The sequence below is a fragment of the Varroa destructor genome, unplaced genomic scaffold (assembly GCF_002443255.2).
Source record: "Varroa destructor unplaced genomic scaffold, Vdes_3.0 BEIS01000001.1, whole genome shotgun sequence".
In the NCBI taxonomy this organism is placed as follows: Eukaryota; Metazoa; Arthropoda; class Arachnida; order Mesostigmata; family Varroidae; genus Varroa; species Varroa destructor.
This window is the reverse complement of record NW_019211454.1, coordinates 51,004,350-51,026,338: the sequence shown is the minus strand read 5'-3', so window position 1 is coordinate 51,026,338 and position 21,989 is coordinate 51,004,350. Positions and strand designations below refer to the sequence as shown.

Genomic DNA, 21,989 nt, shown 5'->3' with positions numbered 1-21,989 from the left:
TAAACCTTCATGTACTTCCTAACTTGCGATTATTTCCAGTCATGAGTCACGCATTAAGCTTTTATTGGCTATACGCGCAGACGACGCAACGAAACGATAAACATCGAAGAACCAATGGCGTTCGTATAGGATGGCTCTCCTCTCCTTGATATATCTTTTGCCTGCCAACAAATCTGCGGTAAGCGCAAAGTTTGTTGCGACTAAGAGCATTAGTTTATTTGTCAGCTCGCTCAATACTTTCATGTACAGCGCTCGCTTAGATGGCGAGATCGTAAAGTCAGGCATACTATACGCTGGTGACCTTAAATTGGAGCCTTTTAACAATACGTTAAACATATGGCAAGATAGGCTCGGACTTTGTGCTTGCGGTTGAGAAGCGATTGCTTGAATGGCATATGGTGGTCCATTATCGCTATTACATGAATTACGCAGAATTATCCGGTCGGCAGTTAAGAGAAGAGACGGCAATCGGGGATCTTCCTAAAGGAATATCTTAGAAATGCAATGTTTACACGACGAGAACAATTAGCCAATAAACTGATCCGTAGGCTCGAATATTGAACGAAGTTACAACGTACAAAGGCTTCAACGCCAAACAATAGACCGAGAACCCCTATTTATTCTTATTCTACTCAAGTCTCATACGAACCTGTAAGGCCTAGACCTATAAGTCTGTGGATCGACAAAAGCTGATACTGTTTAATATTTGTACCTTAATAACTGACGTATATATATTTAGGTTATTCTGGGATTAGGGCACTAATTAATGTGTTTCTGTTTGTCCGCATACACATAAATACTGCCGCCTGTTTTCTGCGTCAATCATGGCAGTAATTAAATACAACCGCTCAAATATGCTTCGACTCATGTCATCACGATCAGCTTTCGATAAAGCACAGCACCTTGATGAGCGGACCGCCGGATCTCTCTCTTCGGACGCTCTAGCATAGAAGTGTTCTGACGTATTTACGTAGCTTTTTATCAAAAATAAGAAAATTCAACATATTGCGATAAGGACACACGACCAGCAGAAGCTATAATCCACATATGGCAGAGCCTCGTTTTTCACTAAATATTTCATGATTATATATGGCTGTTTTTTAAAAGTAAAAATTAAATGACAAATTCCGAATAAAGGTAGCAAGATCCTTCTTGACTAGGTCTTTTAGCGGGAACAGGTCCTAGATGCTGTACAAAAGAGATGATTCCGAGAACCTGTTCACACAGTGAAGACAATCAAGGGCATTACAAATAAATGATTATACATTTGGTATATTGTCTTATACAGACTAAGCGAACATTGAGCCCGCTCCTCACGAGGTCTAAATTTATTTTGAGCTACCTACTTCATTTGTGTTATCTAGTACCCCTGCTGCCTCGTTCATAATGCGCACTGTCGTCTGTTAACTGTTCACACTTCTTGTTAAACAGGGTAAACAATGCAATGAGTTCTTGTTAAAATGTGCTCAGAAAGTCAAAACTGAGAGCAAAACGCGCTCAGATTAAACAGCTCACGCAAGTTCACCAATTGTCGTCCGTATATATCGACTGAGATCAGGAGCAACGTCCAAAAACAAAGGTTCCCTATTTTATGTAGATTACGTCCTGAAACATCGATTCTGATCGTTGGCTCCCGACGCGTTTCTAGCTTTAGTAGGAAATTACGTTACTACTGCATCATCACGGGGACCAAAGGTAGAATTAATAAGCATGATATTTGATAACAGTTTTTAAAGCGGGCTTATTTGAATGTCTATCGATTTACTATAATCTCACTTAAGGTTCTTTATTACTAGATACTAGTAGAGTTAATAAGGCAAGAGAATCGATCTCTGCATTTGTGATGTATGTAGGTATTCGTTTGTACGGTACAGCATCAGATTTTCCTATTGGCGCATGAGAACTAAACAATAAATCGTTTCTATAATAATTTGTGTTATTATATTGTTAATCTAACATTCTCCTCAGAAATGTCCGTGGACCCGTTCGTGGATTAAACGTTCTGTTGTGGCTGTGAGCATCTGTAATACTTTTTTCTTGATTTCATTCGAATGAAATGGACAGCCATATGGTCATTGTCATATCGTACGTTGCTACAGAAGATGGCAGACAAAAATGGAGTATTCGCACGTCTTTGTGTCTCTAATTTTCTTGACAGTAGTACTTTACACGGCAAAAAGTCTTCTTATGAGTTTACATACATTTGTTATCTTAGAGTCTTCAATTTGTATAGAAGGGTATCGCTTGTGTATCTAAACGTTCAGAAAAAAAACGTTTGATTTTAAATATATGTGTACCATAAAACGCATTTCCATCTCTAAGGACTCAACATAATACAGCTGCAGGTCAGGAGCTCTGACGTCTGCTGCAAGTTTGAACCGTACGTATCTTTCTTAATAACGAAAAAATACCTCTTTAAATGCAAGGTTCAAAGTTATAAAATCAAGGTATCAAAACCAACAAACGATTATAAAAACAGCTGAAAATTATGTAAGAGAAACATCTCAAATGGCTTCCATAAACAGCGAAATATCCACTTTAATTGCTCGGAGCTAAGCGAATTCAAAAAGACCCCAAAAATTCGTTTAAATATATACGTATAGTTTTTATAGACCGTGTATACGAGGAGCCTGGCGACATAGCTTTGCCTGTTTCTCTTCGGCTCTAAACCAGTATGGATTTTTAATTTGGGTACGTTCACACTAAATAATTATTTTCTTTTCATTTTTAGAAAATTAAGTATTCCCAAAAAGCCTTCCTGTTATTAGCGATAAATGTTCGTTTTCCCGAGGGAAAACGAAATGCAAACGATACAGCAAGTCAATCCCACCATGGCCAAAGCTAGTCTTCACCGAACTAAAAATAGAAGCCCCCATTGTCGAACGACATCATTGGATGTTAGTACGAAATGAAGTGTGTCATAGCAAAGGAGGATCTTGCATCACAGTTGTAATTAACAGCAATTACTCGAAAATTTTTCTCTTCATGTGTGGTAGTTAGTTCGCTTATAGATCTTTCAGTTAGTATTAGGTGCTACTTCAGGCTACGCGTCGGACCGTAGTTCTCCTACCCCTTTCAGTCTAACTAAAAGTTTCGAGTTTTTGTCCGGCACTGCCATTAAGCACGGCCTCCAATATACTACGCTGTTAATATAGCAGAAACACGCATGCCTTCTTGGGTCTCTTGAACCTGGCAATAGCGCTCGTGCGTGCACTTTTGTTATATTGATGAGTAAGGTGAGCGGTGTTTGTCCTGTTTGTCACTGAATTCCCATCAGGCCACCTGTCTTACGCTTTCAGGTTTTTCATATTTCAGGCTGTGCATTTCATACTAGCAGGTGAATCCATAAGAAAAACAATCGGCCGGTTGAGAGTGATGCATAGCGGTTAATAATCCTTTCTATACGTGTCAGGATACGCATGCTGCTCACTATGGGCAAAACAGGCCCAGGGTGAAATGCAGACCCATCGTACATTAAGCGGGTATAATTTATATAGTGTGTTTAAAAATTGATGTTTAAAGCTCTTGTAGTAATATAGGACCTCTAAAAGGTGAGGAGCAGGCCATGTCAGCGCTCGGAAAGTGCAGATATAGCTAGGACACGCTGCGGTGCTCATGCGAGTTTCGCTAGTGGTGTTCGGCTTGAAAGTAAGCACACTGTGTCGCATATGATAAAGTAAAATACCTTAAAAACTCTGGCCTGTTTTAGGTCTAATTAATATGAGCGATCAGCGAAAAGCAGTATTTGTGCAGAGCGAGGTGAAAATCGTTACAAAATATTTAGCAAAGTAGTATAACACGAAAATATGCACACATGAATGAACATTGAAAACTTCCGATTATTGTTTAATTTTTTTTCGCCCTTTTTTTTTTAAATAATAAACTCCCTGGGTGTATAATGTAGATAACTTAATTTCTATCAATAATCATTATTTCAAGTTTTCTTTTGAATACATTAAAAGCGTTAGCCCGCAACGAGGCTACTCCTGTGTTGTATCCTACAATCGTCAGCGTTGTTGCCCGAACAAAATTCTAATAGGCGGCCGGTTGTGTATTGTCGAACTCACAGCATTTGTCCGAAAAAAAATTATATCTATTATCATTAACAAGTAGCTTAATTCGAAATTAGGCAACTCGGAATGAATAATGTAAGACACAGAAGGCATGTAAGTACATAAATGCACACGGTCAGAACGGTAGACAGGCTGAAGTAGACTCAATGATATGAGCGACGAAAGAGATAAAGTTCAAAGTTTTGAAATTGATTTACTTATAACAGATAAGTAAATCAATTTCAAAATCTCAAATATTTGAACTTCGTCGCTCATATCGTTGAATCTACTTCAGCCTGTCTACCGTTCTGACCGTATGCATTTATGTACTTACATGCCTTCTGTGTCTTACATTATTCATTGTGAGTTGCCTAATTTCGAATTAAGCTACTTTAGGTAGAGTCGAATGAACACTCGTTATAAAAATTTTTCTCTTATACGTGTAGCATATGAATTTGGCTTTCCTAACTGATTTTAACCCAAATGATTTAAAGACCGCTTGTGCATAGATCTGCGGCAATTAACGAAAACAAATGCTGTTTTCGTTAATGCTAAGTAGGCTGGACGAAGAATCAAAATGAAAAAGGTGTTTAGGTCAGGCCTTGGCTGAGGGTGAAGTTGAAATTAAATAGACAGGGTAATACGAGAGGAAGATCTGCGATTCCAGGTCTATTCGGCGACTGTGACTGACAACCGTATTGGAAGAACCTCAAATAAGTTAAGTAAGATTCAGCCCTGTTGAACTTCCTAGTATAAGCCAATTTTTGATATTATACCAAAATGGTGATACCGAAGACTTATTCACACGCTCGGAATCGCCAAAAACGTTAGAAAATATTGTGATCTGCAAAGTTTACTCACAAAAGAATAGACATCGTACATGCCTATGGTGACAGCAGCTTTTTGGTTTTCACGCAATGACTCTGTAATGGGGATAGCGAAAAAAAGTTGCGTAAATTGCTGATAGATCCGAAATATAATAGAGGTTGCTTAGCAGAGTTCGCAATATTGAAGTTTTAGCAGGTCGATCCAATAGATATTAGCGCATTGACAAGGATGTTAGTGTGTAATCATATAGGAGTAAATTGAGCCACTTGATTGATTTTAATTTAACCACTTAATTGATTGCAATTTGTCCAATTAAAATAGGTTGAATTTGGCAAACATGTGACATGACCAGGATGTGTATGTAAGAAGTCTCACACATAGTCAAAAAACAACAAAAAACATTATAGGACAAATATTTCTTTATTCTTTTTTTTTTCAGTGAACTACAAAGGAATCGACTCTTTATTTTGTAATCACTTGACGGTCATAACCACTGGAAAAACTTATATACACATATATTTACTAACATCCGATCCCGCCCAGAAAACCGCTACTACAGAAATTTTGGATGCGTTTTGTATTCCAGTGATGTCAAATGACGTCCATGTCTGTAGACACGCACAGCGATATATATACACTCAGTGATCGATCCACTTCCCATGCAAGGCAATACGTAACGTAAAAATAAAAATAAATAAATTTAAAAAAAAGCTACGTTAGTGCTTTTCGATGTCAATCTATTTCATGATAAAAAAAAATGGCATTTTATACATTTTCTACTTTATACATACGTTGTATGTACAACCTGTGTTTCAAAAAGCTAAATTTAGGTCGAATAAAAATGAATGTAACGCGAAAGCAAACCAAAAGACACGTCAACGCTACTAATGGGTAGTAAAACGGCTTCGGTTTGAGACCTCTTCAAGTCTTCTGTATAATACCTAGGATGTGAACATTTAATGAAGATGAACCGCGCAGAAAGGTCAATCAATCATATTTCAATCAGTATCCGAATGGTACTCACCCGTTAGTTAGGGTGAATACGCGAGCTTGCTTTGTTTAAGGCGCGACCAACTGGTTACATAGAAGATTATATGGCGATTTTTATCCTATATTTGGTTATTAGCACTATATCTTGTTACATATAAACGAATAATATGGAGAAGATCATCCTGATTCCTTAGAACTAATAGGGTTTCTCAGCCCCTAGAATATATAGAAGCAGATATAAAATATAGAAGCAGAAAGGTATCATAATATAACCATCTAACGTCCGATACACCTTTTCGTAGACAAAACAATCCATTGGTTACTTAGCTATAGCAGTAAATAAATGATTAAAACGTTATTGAGCTTTAGGTATTGCAGTGACTAGGATCGATCGAAAATACGCTATTTTCGCATATACCATTTAGGTTTGTCCGTAGAGATTGCCACCACCTGAGCGTTCACAGCCGTCATGGGCCTCATAATATCAAACGCAGCTAACTACTTCTCAAAACCCATCAGTTCAATCGAATTTTTTTCGCCCAGATTCAGTTTGACCAAATGTTTATGTTTGTCCAATTTAGAAGCAAACAAAAAACATCGGAATAGTATTATATACTATTTTGCTTTCTTTGATCGTTTTTTTTAACTGAGTAATTGAGATATATTAGAGAAAAAACAACATAAAAAATACCAGAATGACGCTATTTTATAGAAGGGGTGACACCCCATCGACAGATGACAAGACAACATTGGGAAGCCAAAACCATCGAAAAGCCTTTCGGCGCGTTTTCAACGGTTTCGAGCGACAGAACTTCTAGACAAACTCCTTTGGAGTCGCTGACTACGTTCAAATTCGGCTGAAATACGTAACAGGGCCACGGTAGCGAGGACGACATCAAACAGCAAACGTTAAAACTGCTATTATAGGGGGAGCAAATATTCTATTTTTTTTTTATCCGGAGGCAAATCCTAATAGAGATGACAACCACCAGAATTCGGAAGAAAACCTTTCGATTTTGTTTTGTTTTTTTTTTTGATTAAATTGAGTTTGGATTGCTTAACAAACAGATTGATTAACGGAGTTAACACTTCACGAAACTAGAATTTGTCTGCCAGGTTTGGTGTGTTTCTGTTCCCATCAGCATGAGATCGCGAACACGAACGTCGAAGATCGAATATGGATTTCATGATGTACGTAAATAGTGGGGCTTTTATTCGGGTCGTCGATGCACACACATGTGGTCAAAATAGGACATATTCACATAATCACTCTCTGCCTCCTCCACGGATACACTTCGTCGATAGTTGCAGATATTCTAGTCCTTCGATTATAGATAATATTATATATGACACTAGGATTATATAAAAAGTTTCTCCTTGGGGGAAAAATTCATTTTTTATACTGGGCATGAGGAATGTTATTTATCATACCTAATGGACACTAAATCCTGCCCACGACTTCTAATACAAACACACGTTGGCAGCACTAAGCTTGTGATTCCGAAGCTATGAGGTTACTAATTAGAGTTTTTTTTTTTAATTGTATGACATGTAAGGTTTAAGGTAAAATACTGGACGCCTTGGACAGCGCAGGCAAATCGAAGCATGCAAAAAGCGGGCTAGATCTAACATTTGCTGTTTGTGTCTAATACGGTGGATGGTTTTTTACAAACAAAAGAAAGATAGGAATAGATCGTAAACTATCGCCAGGTCTAACCACAATATTCGTTGCAAGCGCATCATATTATAAGCTTCAGCTTCATCGCTTCGCGAACGAAGGAATATAGTATAGACGAAATAAGCTCACTTGCTTAACCCATAAATGCAGGCTTCATTGACAAAAGGGATTTTTCGAAAGCAATCCTAGCGAAAGGCTGACTATAGCAGCCTAGATAAATTTCGAATCAGAAATACTTCGGCTTCTGCTAGATGGCATGCACACACAGAGCCACGTGACTTGAATGTGTCTAATGCCGTACATTGCGCTTTTTATTTTAAAAGATGAAAATGCATTACCGGGCATCTTATGTTTTCCAGAAAAGAGGCAGCCGAGAGACTTGGGACCGTTATTTAGGATCAATTCGAAGTTCTTCTAGATGCAGCGTTCGAGGCGTTCAGTTTAATCGCACCCAGTGCGCACTGAACCAGGTCCCTCTGTTGCAGTACGTTCTCGGCAAACTCCGTGGTAAGATTCCTTGAGCAATTGTCGTTTACGATGTAAAAGGTTGTAGAAGACGCCCTTGATAAGTTCTATAAACTATCGTAACTCTAGTTGAAATATTGATGGGCTTACTAGGCAGGAATTCAAATTTTTTGAATAATGTTTTCACGCTTATTCTTATCTATATATAAGCATTTATTATATATATATATATATATATATAACATTCATTAGACGTACACGTTTGTTTTTAGAAAAACATTACCGAATGGGTTTAGCAAACATTTTGATTTTGTGAAATGAATCTGCTGTGGAATAATGAATGCCGCGAGCAAGAGGGGTTTGAGCACTTCGTTTCCTGAAGGCAGGTCAGTTTAGCAATAATATACTTACGTATAATAAGCTAAGCGAATGCGAAACAAATAGAGTAATTAGGATAAGCACAGGAACGTAGCATCGACTTAACCAGTAGAGTTTAACACTGTAGCTAAAGATTCATCTTTGACGAATGTCTTGTGCCCGCGGAATATCGATATATAACAGAATAGAGTAACTGTCGAAATAGTCTGAATAAATCATAAAATAAATGTATCAAGAAAGACAACCAAATCCACGAGCATTACAAGGAGATACTATGTGTCTACAAATGCCCCTTTAGTGTAAGAAATTAGAGTCAGGAGAAAAGATCAAGGATGACAGATGGGTGATGAGTTTCGACGAAATCCCACTGGTCCTTAGGCTGTCCTTTGGAACTACTGTTTTCAATGAGAAAATAAACAAATCGAAGGTGGGCGAGATTTTGCAAACAACTATTACAGACAGTCAGTATGACTGTATTGGATTTTCGTGTAGTTGAGATAGCTCCCTGCCGAATAGTACATTTCAAGTGCAAATCATAGAGCTTAATGCAAATAAATTTAATATATAGGTTTGTAATTACAAGGATCAATTTCAGGAGGAAGGAAATATGTTTCAGGGTCTAATCGATCTACGCTTTATTCATTGCTACTTCTGATATGATTATCTGTATTCGCTTAATTCTCTTCACTTGGTTTACTGAAAGGATGTGTCGTGCATGAGAAACATTTTCTATATCGACTTCCCAAAGCCGCCATTAATTAATTGTTACTCCTTTAATAAGCCTTTATTAAGTTGCTTTAAACATCTTCACTTACGCAGTATAGCGTTGAATATGCATGTTGGTGGTAGGTTAAACCTTACAGTGACTTAAACAATCATGCAACGTATCTTCCTCAGGTTACTTAATCTGAAGTGGAAAAAGATATTCTCCGACACTGCCCCAAAGTCGAACATCCTGAAGATCTTAGAGCGAGACGACAGGAAGCAGATGCGCAGAATCAACAGTTGGAAAGCAGCATATCAAGGACATTTCTTACTAATCAGGCTCTTCTATTGTTAGAAATGAGGTTTTCGTACAGAGAAACCATGTAGAGGCTTGGATGGAGCAAGTGATTATCTAAGCGAAATTAAATATCTTTTTTTTTTTTATAATAACGCACAATTAGGTTTATCGATATGAGTGTAGAAAAAAACCTTTATAAAATATGGAATGGTTAAAATTCAGTTGACTTGTACTTTCAAATAGTACCCCTAATTTCGCAACTAGCGAACAAATTTATCAACTGAGTTCCATAATAATAACGTTGTTTGTGAATAACACGATACATGTTTAGATAATTAGATATAAGGCTTCCCGTTCAATGTAACTATTTACGTCAAGCACAAAAATGTTACACAATGATAAAGAAATACAGCAGCTCTGAAGGAGCAGAAAAAACCGTCTGAAATCGTGCCAGATTTTCTCACGGGGCAATCTTGCAAAGCTAGAAGAAACCAGCAATTGGTTGCTGCTGCTGCTGCTTCAAGTTCCGAAATACGCCCATACTGCGTAAATAAAGAGAAAAAAAAACAGTAATTTTTTTTGTTCCTTACTATATTTTGAGCGAGAGATTCATCAATGCCTTTCAATTTCAAGCCTAAATTTGTTAAAAAGTTTGTCGATCCGCTATCCTGTTGTTTAGGTATGTAATTATACCTAGCTAGTTGTGCTCGCTCATCTATAAATCCAATCTATGCGACCGTAGTAATGTAAGGGAAAATTATCAGATTACGTTCCATTTCATCTGCGCCGTCTGATAATTACGATTTCAGTTTGGATTTCACCCGTGACTATCACGACTGTAGAAAGATGCAGTACATAAACCTAAAGGTTTTATTACGCCATTATTTCTTACTCGAACTCGCGCCAGAAAAATGAATTGTTAATGTTATATTTAGAACGGGTTTTATTACCCTGCAGGTCCCTGAATACTTGAATGCCTTCAAACATAAGAGTCCCAGAAGGCCACACGACGGTGCTCTACGGTGGCAGACCCGGCCCATTCAGGATGAATTTGCAATACATGAAAACACTTTGAAATAGAGCAGAATAACGGGGTAAGTAATGCTGGCCTGGGGCAATATTGGCTGCTCAAGCTCAGGCCACTGTAAGTTCCCATGATTCTCTGCTACGGCTCCCTCCCAAAGGACAGCTCAAGGGCAACTTGAGCAGTATAACGTCCTTGGCGATATTTATAAAAAAGTTATAGCCCCTAAATGATCACCTACAGGCAGAAGATATGCAAACCGAAACTACGTTGGTTTTTATTACACTCTGCAACAGTGACAAAGTTTAAAAACGAAAACGATTATGTTGAAATAAAAAGGGCACTACATGGGTTGCCGGAGCTCCAGTTATAAAGTTCCGAGTTAGATAGACACTTAAAAATCTAATAATATTTTTTTTGAGATCCTAGCATTAGCTTAACGCGTAGTTGCGTTTGATTAGTAAAAACATGATTTCAATTTCCCTCTAGTTCACATCCAGATCGTTCCCTTAGTCGACACAAGCTGGAATAAGCAGAACGATGCCGAGGCATGGAAAAACGAATTCCTTACACCAAAAAGGTTCTAAACACTTTGTAGAAATGCTTTATCTATCAGACTATCCAAAAATTGCACGGATACCACTAATAGAGTAATTCTCTCAAACAGACCATCATCTACGATCGCAGTCCGAATTGCTGGAGGGAACAATTGCTCTGTCTGGCAGAGCATTAGTTACTGGTAAAATTTTGAAATTATTCAGGGTAGAAATGATAGCATTTTTCTGAATACCCTTAATAAAGCAACTGTCTTCATCAGGATCCTCAACATCAAGGATCGATTACAAGCCGATCGGCGGTAGAACAAGTGAATCGGAAAGACATTGCAGATAAAAAAAAAAAAAACAAATCGTTCGCAATGATTACGTCGTACTATTTTCGATTGTGTTACTGACAGATATAGTAATATCGAATTAGAAAACACCTAGAGTTGCATGTTTGGCTTCTGGTATCCACGTCGGCTTTTGAACCTGGACGTATTTTAAGTTTTAATAGGCAAAAACATTGCCACTGCGCCATCCCAGCTTTTTCCGTTGTCTACAACAGTGCTATATAAGGAATTGTGTTGTTGTGAACGTCATAAGACAGATTAGCAATTGTCTGCTAGTGACTGAAAAGCTGAACACTAGGTTATTAGCCTCGATAATTGGTAACTTTGTAACCTGATTGCGGCCTGCCCTTGAAAAGCTAGAGTTTGTGCTAGAACACTCGACGTGTCAGAGGAAAGATAGGTCTGTAACTAACTACTGTTACTGTAGCAGGTTACGTATAGCATCTCTTACAAAAGAAAGAATGACAATATTCGCCAGTCGTAAATAAACGGTCATGACAATACGCACATTCAACGGTAAAGTGTATTGTCGAATATATAACATAATTATAGGACTGGGCAAAAAAAAATTCACTCATTTTACATCATAATTATTATAGTTTTTCAATCTATACTTTTTATTCATTTACGTGAATTTTTCACAATCAAAGTTAACTTATTGATAGTAATAGTACATAAAAAATTTTAATACTAACACCAAACTGATTAATTTAAAACTCGATGTAAGGCATACTCGCTTTGACATGTTACCGAACAGGCACAACTCATCAAATATTATGTAGCTTGTTCATTTCACGTCTCAAAATCGCCAAATGGCTAAAACGCGTAACGGAATTATTTATAATTAGTACATGAAGAGTTTAGAAAAAATTATTTACCTGTTCATAGTAAAGTGAAAAGCATCGAGGCCACTGCAAGAACAAATGCTTTTTCGAATTTATTAGGTGAACTTTGGAGCAAGAGTGTGTAAAAGTTTTTCCCTACAACGTAACGTTTTCAACAGGAACGAGAAAGGAACTGTGCGAAGAACGGCGCACGTCGAACGAGCTTTCCTCGTGTAGAAATCAGCAATAATTTGCTATTTCTAGGGAAATTCATTTACACGACATCAGCCTTTAAAAAGCTATGCTGCATTTGTGAGGCACAGATCACGCATCCGTACTGAGACTACGGGCTTACTCCATAGAGGTTCTAATAAAGTGAGCATGGCGTAACACAGCGTCTGCTTTAGTTTTCGCTGACTTTATACATTAACGAAGATACGATACAAATATCTCTGATAGAAAAATTGCTACGTTAGGCACATGTTTCGTGTGAAAGCTAGTATGGACTATAAATACTATTTTTTTTTTTCATTTGTCGCTTGAACAACTGCTGCATAGGAACTTCAAGGGAGAACTAGAATGTATTAAGTAAATCATAAAAACATGAAACCAATTAAAATAGACGTACGAAAAGGCCGTAGAACTTCCTTCTCTATAGAAGCTTGTTTGGTTATCGAAACGTCCGTATAATTTTTTCAGTTTTTCTGCCTAGCATTGGAAAAGCAGAAAATCTACTCAAACTTATCGGGCCACAAGCTACCGGGTTTTCCTTTGTAACTCTTCGTGCCGAGTTTCAGTGATATGACCCAGAAAAAAAAACCGTGTTTAGTGTATGCAATAGACCTTTAGATTCTAAGAAAAATTCGAATATTCTAGCATTAAATGAAATCATAGTTGAACCGGTTGGGCGACAACATCTGTCGGAATTGCTAGGTAAACAACGAGAGTAAACAACATTTTGTTTAAGCTATCAGGTACTTTGCCGGAATTTGCATATGTGCATCTAGCGCTTGTAATACCATTTTAACCGTATATACTTTTTATTCTCTGGTGCTCCATTATAATATATAGTAACTCCTGTTGTTCATAACCCAAAGCAAAGAGCCCTGGTTACTTTCAATCAAAAACTTGACAGTCCAAGCATCTGCGTCAATGTATGCACGTACACCTGTACATATGCGATCCTCGATATTTACTAAGACACCTTTGGAGGACTGTTTTTCGTAGTGGACGTGCTGTTCTTAATACTATAGGAAAGCCACTTCCATTTAAAAGATCACGCACCCATCATGAAGGTAGGAACAGTGTAATTTTTGAGTCTAAGTAAAGGCTAACTAATAGCTAATGTCTTTCCGCCTGGCAAACCTTCATCAGGATTGAGAACATTCAAAAACGACGATTTGTATACTGTTTTCGGTTATTGTAAAATTTCAAAGGCGCTCGAAAAGGACGTCCGTATATGGGAAATAGATGGCGACGAAGTAAAAGATGAGAAATTAATCAAAGAAGACACAAAAAGCGATCTTCTTTTTTTGATGAAGTTTCTACGCAGAGACTCTGTATTCAAGGTGAGATCATCCATCACCTCTGGGATACGTCATCTAGATTACATCGGTTTTTGCATCCATTGGCACCGTAAAACTTTTCTACCTTTTGGGCCTCATGTCGTTCGAGCCTGAAAAGCTTACGCACGGACAGCCCTATTTGATTCTGGCTGAACAATACCCACTGGGCTACTGATAATGTTATGGACTGGGTTTGTTCCGTGGCCAACTTAAAGCAATTATTGTCAAGTAACTTAAACAAGTAAAAGATTCAAACTATTACGCGTAAAATACGCTTCATGTGAACTGCACAAAATGAAGTTTTCGAAATGAAAGGAAAATGAGGCCGTATAAAATGAGAGCTAAGCGGGTCGTTTTTTCTTGATTTTTTCTTTCGTCGATTTTGAAAACAAATACTTGAAAACTTTTAGTTCTTTAGAGTCATACGAAATTGGAATTTCAATCTCTAAATGTATTTACTGGAGAAATTTTAAAAAATGACATTTACTAGAACCACTAGATATTAGTCGACTTCCGTTAGAAGTCGACCAAATTACAAAGAGGTGAAACTAATCGCTCGTGTGTTTCTATAAGCAAAAAAAAAGTATTTGCATTATATTGCTCCATACAGTCCAAACTCCGTCCTCACCATCTTGTAGAAGCTGAACGTTTAACTTCCTTATGGCTCCCTTTTCAAAAGCCAAACCGAGGCATGAAATATGCTCGACAGTACGCTGTCATGCAGAAATGCATTACTTTGTGAACGTTGTGTCTTTAAATGGGTTGTTCTGTTATCTAAACGTTTTTAAATAAGGTAGTACCGTTAAATATTGTTTCAGATGACTGGCCTGCACCATTGGACGGGATGTGTCTTCAGCCTCTTTCAAGCATAGACCACTTTACATGTCCTAGAGACTCATAAAGAAACTCGTTACCATTTTACGATAATAAGCATCATAAGTTAAGTTCCGTTGTCTAGACAGCTTCAACTCAGCGTCACTAGGTGGTTTTCCTTCATCCTGACCATGTTCTAGAAAAGTTTCGTTTATATGCTTATTACAGGCATCCATTCTTGGTTGACGCTACTGTCTAGCATCAACTTCGGCTCTCACCCTTCATATTGTGGTTCCCCCATGTTGTGTGCAAGTGCATATAGAGTTTAGATGTACGTACTTCTCGTGCTATAACCAGCAACCAACGCAGCTGAACTCTTCTTTCGAAAAGCAGTTCAACAAGGAAACTTCCGCCAACTTTTTGTACGTCTATATGAATAAAACACGAGGCCGTGGCAGCAAACGTGATTTCAACAAACCAGACGTGAACCACTACATAGGAGGAGAGCGACCCGCGACGTCTATCAGGTGGCGTCCATTTTTTTTCAGTGCCCCACCTCCTTAATTCTACAGCACTAATCTGCTTTCAAACGATGATAAATTACCATTTACTAGGAAGACCCATACACGGCTTAACGATTACAGGGGATGTATTGAATCGGCCAACTAAAAATGGCCCGAAAACTTGCGCAGTCACTAGAGAGACTGAACAGAGGCCTACGACATAAGATGTTGCTAGAATAGCTTCATTCAATCGGCCATATAAAATTGTTCGTTAGCGTTCTAGGAACTACCTATAAGGATTTACGATAATTTTACCAGTTATAAGGTATTCCGATCTAGTCAGTACGAAAGCATGCTTATTTTTTATAAATAAGCCTACAGGAACATTCAGTTAGAGGCTATAGTATATTCCTTTCTGGATTAGAGTGAAAAGTTTTAAGAGATTTGACCTAAAGAGCCTAAAGTTTTTTTCAACTTTCCTATTATGCAATGGTCCCGGCACTTATAAGTGGGCTTTAATGAAAGCTCGGAAGAGTTAACCTAATACAAGAGAGCGTTGGCTGGTTTGCTTGATGTTCTTATTTTTGATACTGAAACATTTACACCGATTCCTCCGCCGTTGATTTAACACTAAGCGCGTAAGTCCGCCGACCTGCCAATTCGAAAATGGCGATTTATCTACTCATTTGATCATGAACTCGACAGGGGGCAATAATAACTTGAGAATTTTCACAAGGTAATAAAGCTGAATTTTTGTAAATTATCTCATGCACAGAAAATGCAGACAAGTACATTCATTTTGTGCAAGACAATGTTTTACTATCGATTGCTATGTGTACGCCAAAGGAAATATCTTTTTATCAGATCATACATTTTGTTCAAAAGCACCAAATGAGCTTCAAATGAATTAAAAATTATCTTTTAAAGTATTTGAATCAAAATATTAAACAGCAACAACCAATCAATGTGAACTTCTAATGATGATTCTCTTCATTTTTAAATAGGTATTTCACTTAACGCCAGAACTACCGACGCGTTACCGATACTGCCTAAAGCATGCCCGGAAAAAATGACCAATTCTAAATAAATGTATCGTTTTTGTAACCCGACGTAAATTTTCGATGGAGTAAAGTTCAATGGCGATGTGATAACCTACGTGGACTTTATAAAAATAGAACAGTTCAATTGACCACTGATAGTATATTGAGTCTTAAAAAAGATTTAACGATAATGCTTAATTAATTAGATATTCTTAACTAATTGCTGCAGTAGGACCAGACGAGGCCTTGGCCGAACCATCATCAGGCCAAAACTAAAAGACAGCTTCATTCGCTTTTATTTAGAATAGTTGTGTTCTTTGACATAGAAGTGAACTGTTTAGCAATTCCAAATGTGGTACATTGCTGATCTAAAGTTGCTTTTGCCCTTCTGTTTAGTGGGTCTCTTTGAAAGCACGGCTATACACGCCATAATGCCAGGCGTTTCCAGCTAAATCGACCAGCTGGATGTGAAAGAATTAAAAGCAAATCGAAATCTTTGAAAAGCTTTTTTTCCGGGCCTTGGTGGTTAGATAAGAGGGTCGTATTTAAATCGGCTATCGATCTCCCTAAAAGCAGGGACAAATTAAATTTAACAGAAAGTTCGCACCTGTTATACCCTACGTAAGCTGCGTTTATATTTCTCTAATGCTTGTAAACGTTTTTATTGAAATCAATACAACCAATATTCAGTCATTATCAAGGTCACCATTAATTGGCAATAAGGATTACTAAAATATCTTACATCATCATGCTGGGATTATACCTCGTATTGACTTACCTGATTTAAATTTAATCGACATTATTTTTCTTTGCCCAGTCGGCATTTTACAATCGATTACCTTTCGTGCTCCGTTTCATTTTAACAATGATACTACTGAACCCCACAGTTACCGATCGAGTTATGTATTATACGTTTATATACGCTAAAGTTCAAAAGTAATGGTTATCCAGAGAATAAATCTGGGGGGTTAAGAAACTAGCTCACACTCTCTTTTTGATAAGCTAACCGTAACATCTACCAAACTCAACTTGATATCCATTAGGCTTGTTGGATAAAATGCATCTCTTTTGGACAATTGATGCTTATTGGCTTACAAACGACAGGTTTATTAGGTTACTATCAATGCTGAACACAGTTCGTCTAATAGAATCGCGTCTCTCGGTGGGCCTAGTCCTATATGCTCCTATAATGAACCGGTTTTTTTTCTAAAAAAATCATTATGTGATTTCCCCCAAAAGGCCGTAACTTTTTGACATATTGAGCTAACTTGAATAATATAGGCGTCTTTTGTCTCCAACAAAAAAAATGCTTAGTCTAGTTTATTAAATTATTACATTAGGGCCATTCTTACGGATAGGCGTGTGGTTTGACCACGCCATAGACATGTTTTATAAAATTACAGAGTACTTCACTTCATACTAAATTAACCACCAATAATTTAAGCACGGAAATAGAAAAACAACTGGACATGCAAAAAGTGTCTGATGGTCCGTAGTACGGTACACGTAACATCACGATTCATTAGCTATTTCATAACTCTATAGCCAACACGTTCGCAAGCGTTACAGATTTTGGCCACAGTCGAACCCAGACAACACAAGAAAGCAATCTGCGATACGCTAATTTAGTATCACCAAGCAAAAGCTCATTCCTGACAGCAGATCGCCACAAAGGTTACTAAACACAGAACAGTCACAAAACACTTTTATTTTATAGATAAACGTGTATACGACGACAAGAATTTTGAACGTGACTATGAAACATAGGGAAGCGGTAGTATCTAAAAGTCTCATGCACGTACACCTGGTACCGTACGTACAGTGGTCTGGAGGACGCCAGTCATGTCAATACGCGGTCCAATAATATTATCAAAGCAGCTTTCTTTAAAAAGTACAAAAAAACCACCCAGCTTTCTTCATCATTCGGTCCATTTAACATATTTGACGCCATTATTCTAAGCCTCACCCGATTCATCAAAACATTTGTGCTAATTATTTTTTGCCATAGGGCCTCTAATGTTAAATCGTACATAATTTGATTGTAAACTTTACACCGTCTCAAATAAATAGCCCAAATATCCCGAAGGTACTTACTTCATTGACTCGTTCGACTGTCTTATTCGACTTGTATTGAGGCCAAATAGTTTTTACGTATTACTGACGTAATATAAACGTCTCGGCTAAAAAGATTCGTAGGTACGCAGGTTTACAATCATAAGGTGATTGGTTTAGAGTCAACGATTCATTTGCTACTCATATCCCAGTGGCGCAAATGTCATTACATAAGTATTTATTACACCCCTGGAAAAATCCCTACCCGACCGAGAGCAATAGACGTTTACCGGTAGAATATTGATGTTGATGAGACGCTCAACACCTTTCCTAATAGCGACTGTTTTATGCAGTGAATGTTGCTCTGAGGAGAACAGAAAAAGAGATAGACCAAAAAAGATATTTTTAGACTGCCTGATCGAAAACTACCCCTGGTTTGCTTATAGCAGATCTCCGATGAAGTTTACGATCGAAGAACACTGCAAGTCCGGCGCATCTGCAGCCTCTGTCAACCTACGCCATCGCTTTAGTGCCCTGTTTCGTAAAACGACTAATTCACTAAATGTTTTCCCCCTTTCTGTGAACGTCTTCTCGTTAGCTTCAGCTCTTAATCGGATACATAAAGAGCGGACACAGCAGAAGGGTATGAAAGTCAATCCGAGAAAGTTAAGCGACGGATTCATGCACCGTCACGGCTGAGGATAACGGAACGCGCAGCTCAGATAAGCTAAATCGTCTAGGTATTACAACCTTGTGATCAACCGAGTAAAGGCTTCGGTCGTTACAGATTCTCCTCTCAGGTGGCTGAACGCGTTGGAAAAAAATAACAAGATAACAAAGTAGCCAAGTGAGAAAAAACTATCCAATTTCAGAAAAAAAATTCTTAGTTCACTTAGTAAAACTAGTCTTTATTTAGAACGTTTTGTGAGTATATTGTTAAAGAAACGGTTTCCTACGTGTATGTACATTGTTCTTTAGCTGCTTTGTTAGTGACTGTTAGTACTGATTTTCTTTCCTTTGATGAGACGACATTAGAGTCTTATGGTACCAGGCACAATTTTTCATTAGCGGAAAATGCTAAATGAATATAAAGGACATTTGCACCTATAGCATGAACGCAAACGTATGTGGCTTTATATTGTAACCCGCCGTGTTAAGATCGAGGCATTAATGGCCTTTATAGCATAGAAACAGATGTCATTGTGATCCACCAAAAAAGAAAGAGATTACAATTAAAAACATTACATTCGAGTGATATAATCTGTTAATAAAAAAAAAAAAACAAGATAGAGATCGCTAATTCACTGTTTGCTAACAACACATCCTGATTCGATAGAAACGATACGATAAGGAAATACTAATCTATTGTACCTTGTTTTTTTTTCTAAGAGCATAGATAGATAAGTAGTTGAAAGTGCTAACAAGCATTAATTTAATAATCAGATCCTCCCCGAGTCGAAATGAGCCTAAATAGCATATTATTTCCTTAACCTGTTGTGATAAAAGTCTCATAGCATGCTCCTGCGCTTTTTTTTTTTTATTATTTGCTAATACGCTTCACAGCCGATAACAGTATCATTAGCGAGACCAGTCTGCCTACTAATTCGGTCACCTCAATCAACGACGGACAGGACTAAGTTGCCTGGTCATAACCCATGAACATGCGATCTAATAAAACCATGGCTAGTTTGCGTTTTTGAAAATGGACTAGAAAGATCACTAGAATGACGGTTCTAACCCATTTTCGCTAACACAATAACATGATTGTAGTCGCTGGTATTGTCAAGTCTAACGGTACTGAACACTGGTTTTCTAAGTTCGAACAATACACAGATCGAATCAGCAGCGAAATCCTAATCTACTTTACTAAATACTACTTTTCCTAAGCTATTTTTTATCTTCATTGTTCCATTCAAAACCAAGGCTTTATCTGCCCAAAGCACTGTTTTTCCAGGATAGCTAGTATTGGTAATCAGGTTTAGTTTATGAGCCAAATATACAAGCTACTTTGTGAAGAACATTACGTTTTTTAAAAAAAAAAACAAAATATAGTTCGATTACATCTATCTAAATTATAAAAATCTATCTAGATATTATCTAGAAGTAGAAATTAACCTTGCATCAAGTTCCGCCGAACACGGTTTGTGGCTGATATGAAAAATCTTACATAAAATTTGTTTTCAACCGCATTTATCCGCTTGTGTTTGATATTCCTAACACGCTGCTATAACATTTATGTTGACTATATGAATTATTTGCGTGTGTTCGATTTAAAGTATGCTGTCATTTTATAAGGTGGCTTTCCACAAAAAATTATAATTTATTTAGCAACCAAGGTTGTGAACACATTTAGCGCTTCATTGAGTGTAATAGTTATCTCAGCAGTTTCTGTATTACAGCAGCCTAATTATAGTAGTTTCCTTGTATCTAAACCAGTAACGATCAGTTTAGATTGTAATAAATAATATAAAAACACTGCATGTGGCGACAAATAAACATATGAGTTTGCGGGCGTAATACCGCACAATGCTGAAAACAACTGAAACGCCAGTGCTTAGAAATATTAAATTCACAGGGTCTTTTTCTTCGCTCTCCTTTGTTTCCTTTCACATATATATATATATATATATATATATATATATATATATATATGTGAGAGCCTAACATCGATATGTCTGAAAGGTTATGCTGGCTATTAAGTTCCTAATAATGGGAGGCCTCCTAATAGTTTCTCGGTATTTATTATCAGTCAGGCACGTTTTGTACTCATTGGATCATGCTTCAGCTCTGCGAGCTGTGAGACCGAGCAGAAGCCGAACATTTGATATGACAGAATCTTTATTATTCAATAATCACGTATACTTGGCTAAATACATATTTGTTGTGGCCAGCGTTATTTGCAACAAATTCAGGAAACCCCTTCGGGATGCCTCTACGAGATGATTACAAGAAAGACTAAGAAAAGGGCAGGTGCACAACTGACAGAGAAAGAAAGGAGGGAAATAATAACACACTTTTCTCCACGCACACGAAGCTTGACCACTTCTCTTACGAAGAACAAATGGGAGGTAAGAATATGCCCCTGGTGACGATAGATGAGGTACGCTTATCTGGGAAACGCATAAAGCCTAGAAAAGCTCCAGGGACAGATGGAATTCCTACGATTGTCATGAAAGCTCCTTAGTTCACTATAAATTTCGTATGCTGGTAGCCACTATGTCTATAAAAACCATGCAGGACGGACTGTTTCCAGGGCTCTTAGAAACTGATGAGGTTGTGCTAACTTTTAAAAGCACTAGCTCATACCATTTCAGTTGCCTTCAACGACTGTTAGTAAATAATTTCGACGCTATATGTTTGAAATTACACTAAGAAACTTCCCAGAGACATTTTGTTTATAAAAAACCAATATGGTTTCAGGAAGCATCGGTCGAAATTATCAGCGATCGTCGGGGTTCTCCGAAGCGCCGTGAAAACCAGAGAAAACACACTGCAAAAAAAAAGGCCTGCTCCTGATCGTTTATCTGGACGTTAAAAGCACGTTCAACAGCTGTCCTGAAAGGACAAAATGTCCCTCAGTACACAGTACGCGTAATCTCGAGCTACCTGAACAGTCGGACAGTGATAAATCAAAGCACCGTGATTGCTATAGATGTTACAAGCCCGCAAGGGTCCAATCCGGGATCTTAGCTTAATAATCTGGCGTCTGATGGAACTTAACAACTATTGGGCCGCCAAATATGGGAGACCTGATCGCATACGCAGACGATTCTCTGGCAGCGGGACGGGAACGGACAGCGAAAAGCCTGGAAAGCCGCATAGACCAGACACTAGCCGAAGTAGCTATCCAGATAATAGAGTGCCCTTTGAGTCTGGTGCCGGCCA

The 21,989-nt window shown here is 37.8% G+C and overlaps 1 long non-coding RNA gene across 1 annotated transcript; it reads left to right on the top strand.

Annotated features, from left to right (window-relative positions):
* Window positions 1-2,474: 2,474 nt before the first annotated feature.
* LOC147758778 (uncharacterized) lies at window positions 2,475-5,419 on the top strand. The gene is made up of 3 exons (XR_015318957.1): window positions 2,475-2,691; window positions 4,720-4,769; window positions 5,320-5,419. It is a non-coding gene; the product is annotated as an uncharacterized LOC147758778 (long non-coding RNA).
* The last annotated feature ends 16,570 nt before the right edge of the window (window positions 5,420-21,989 follow it).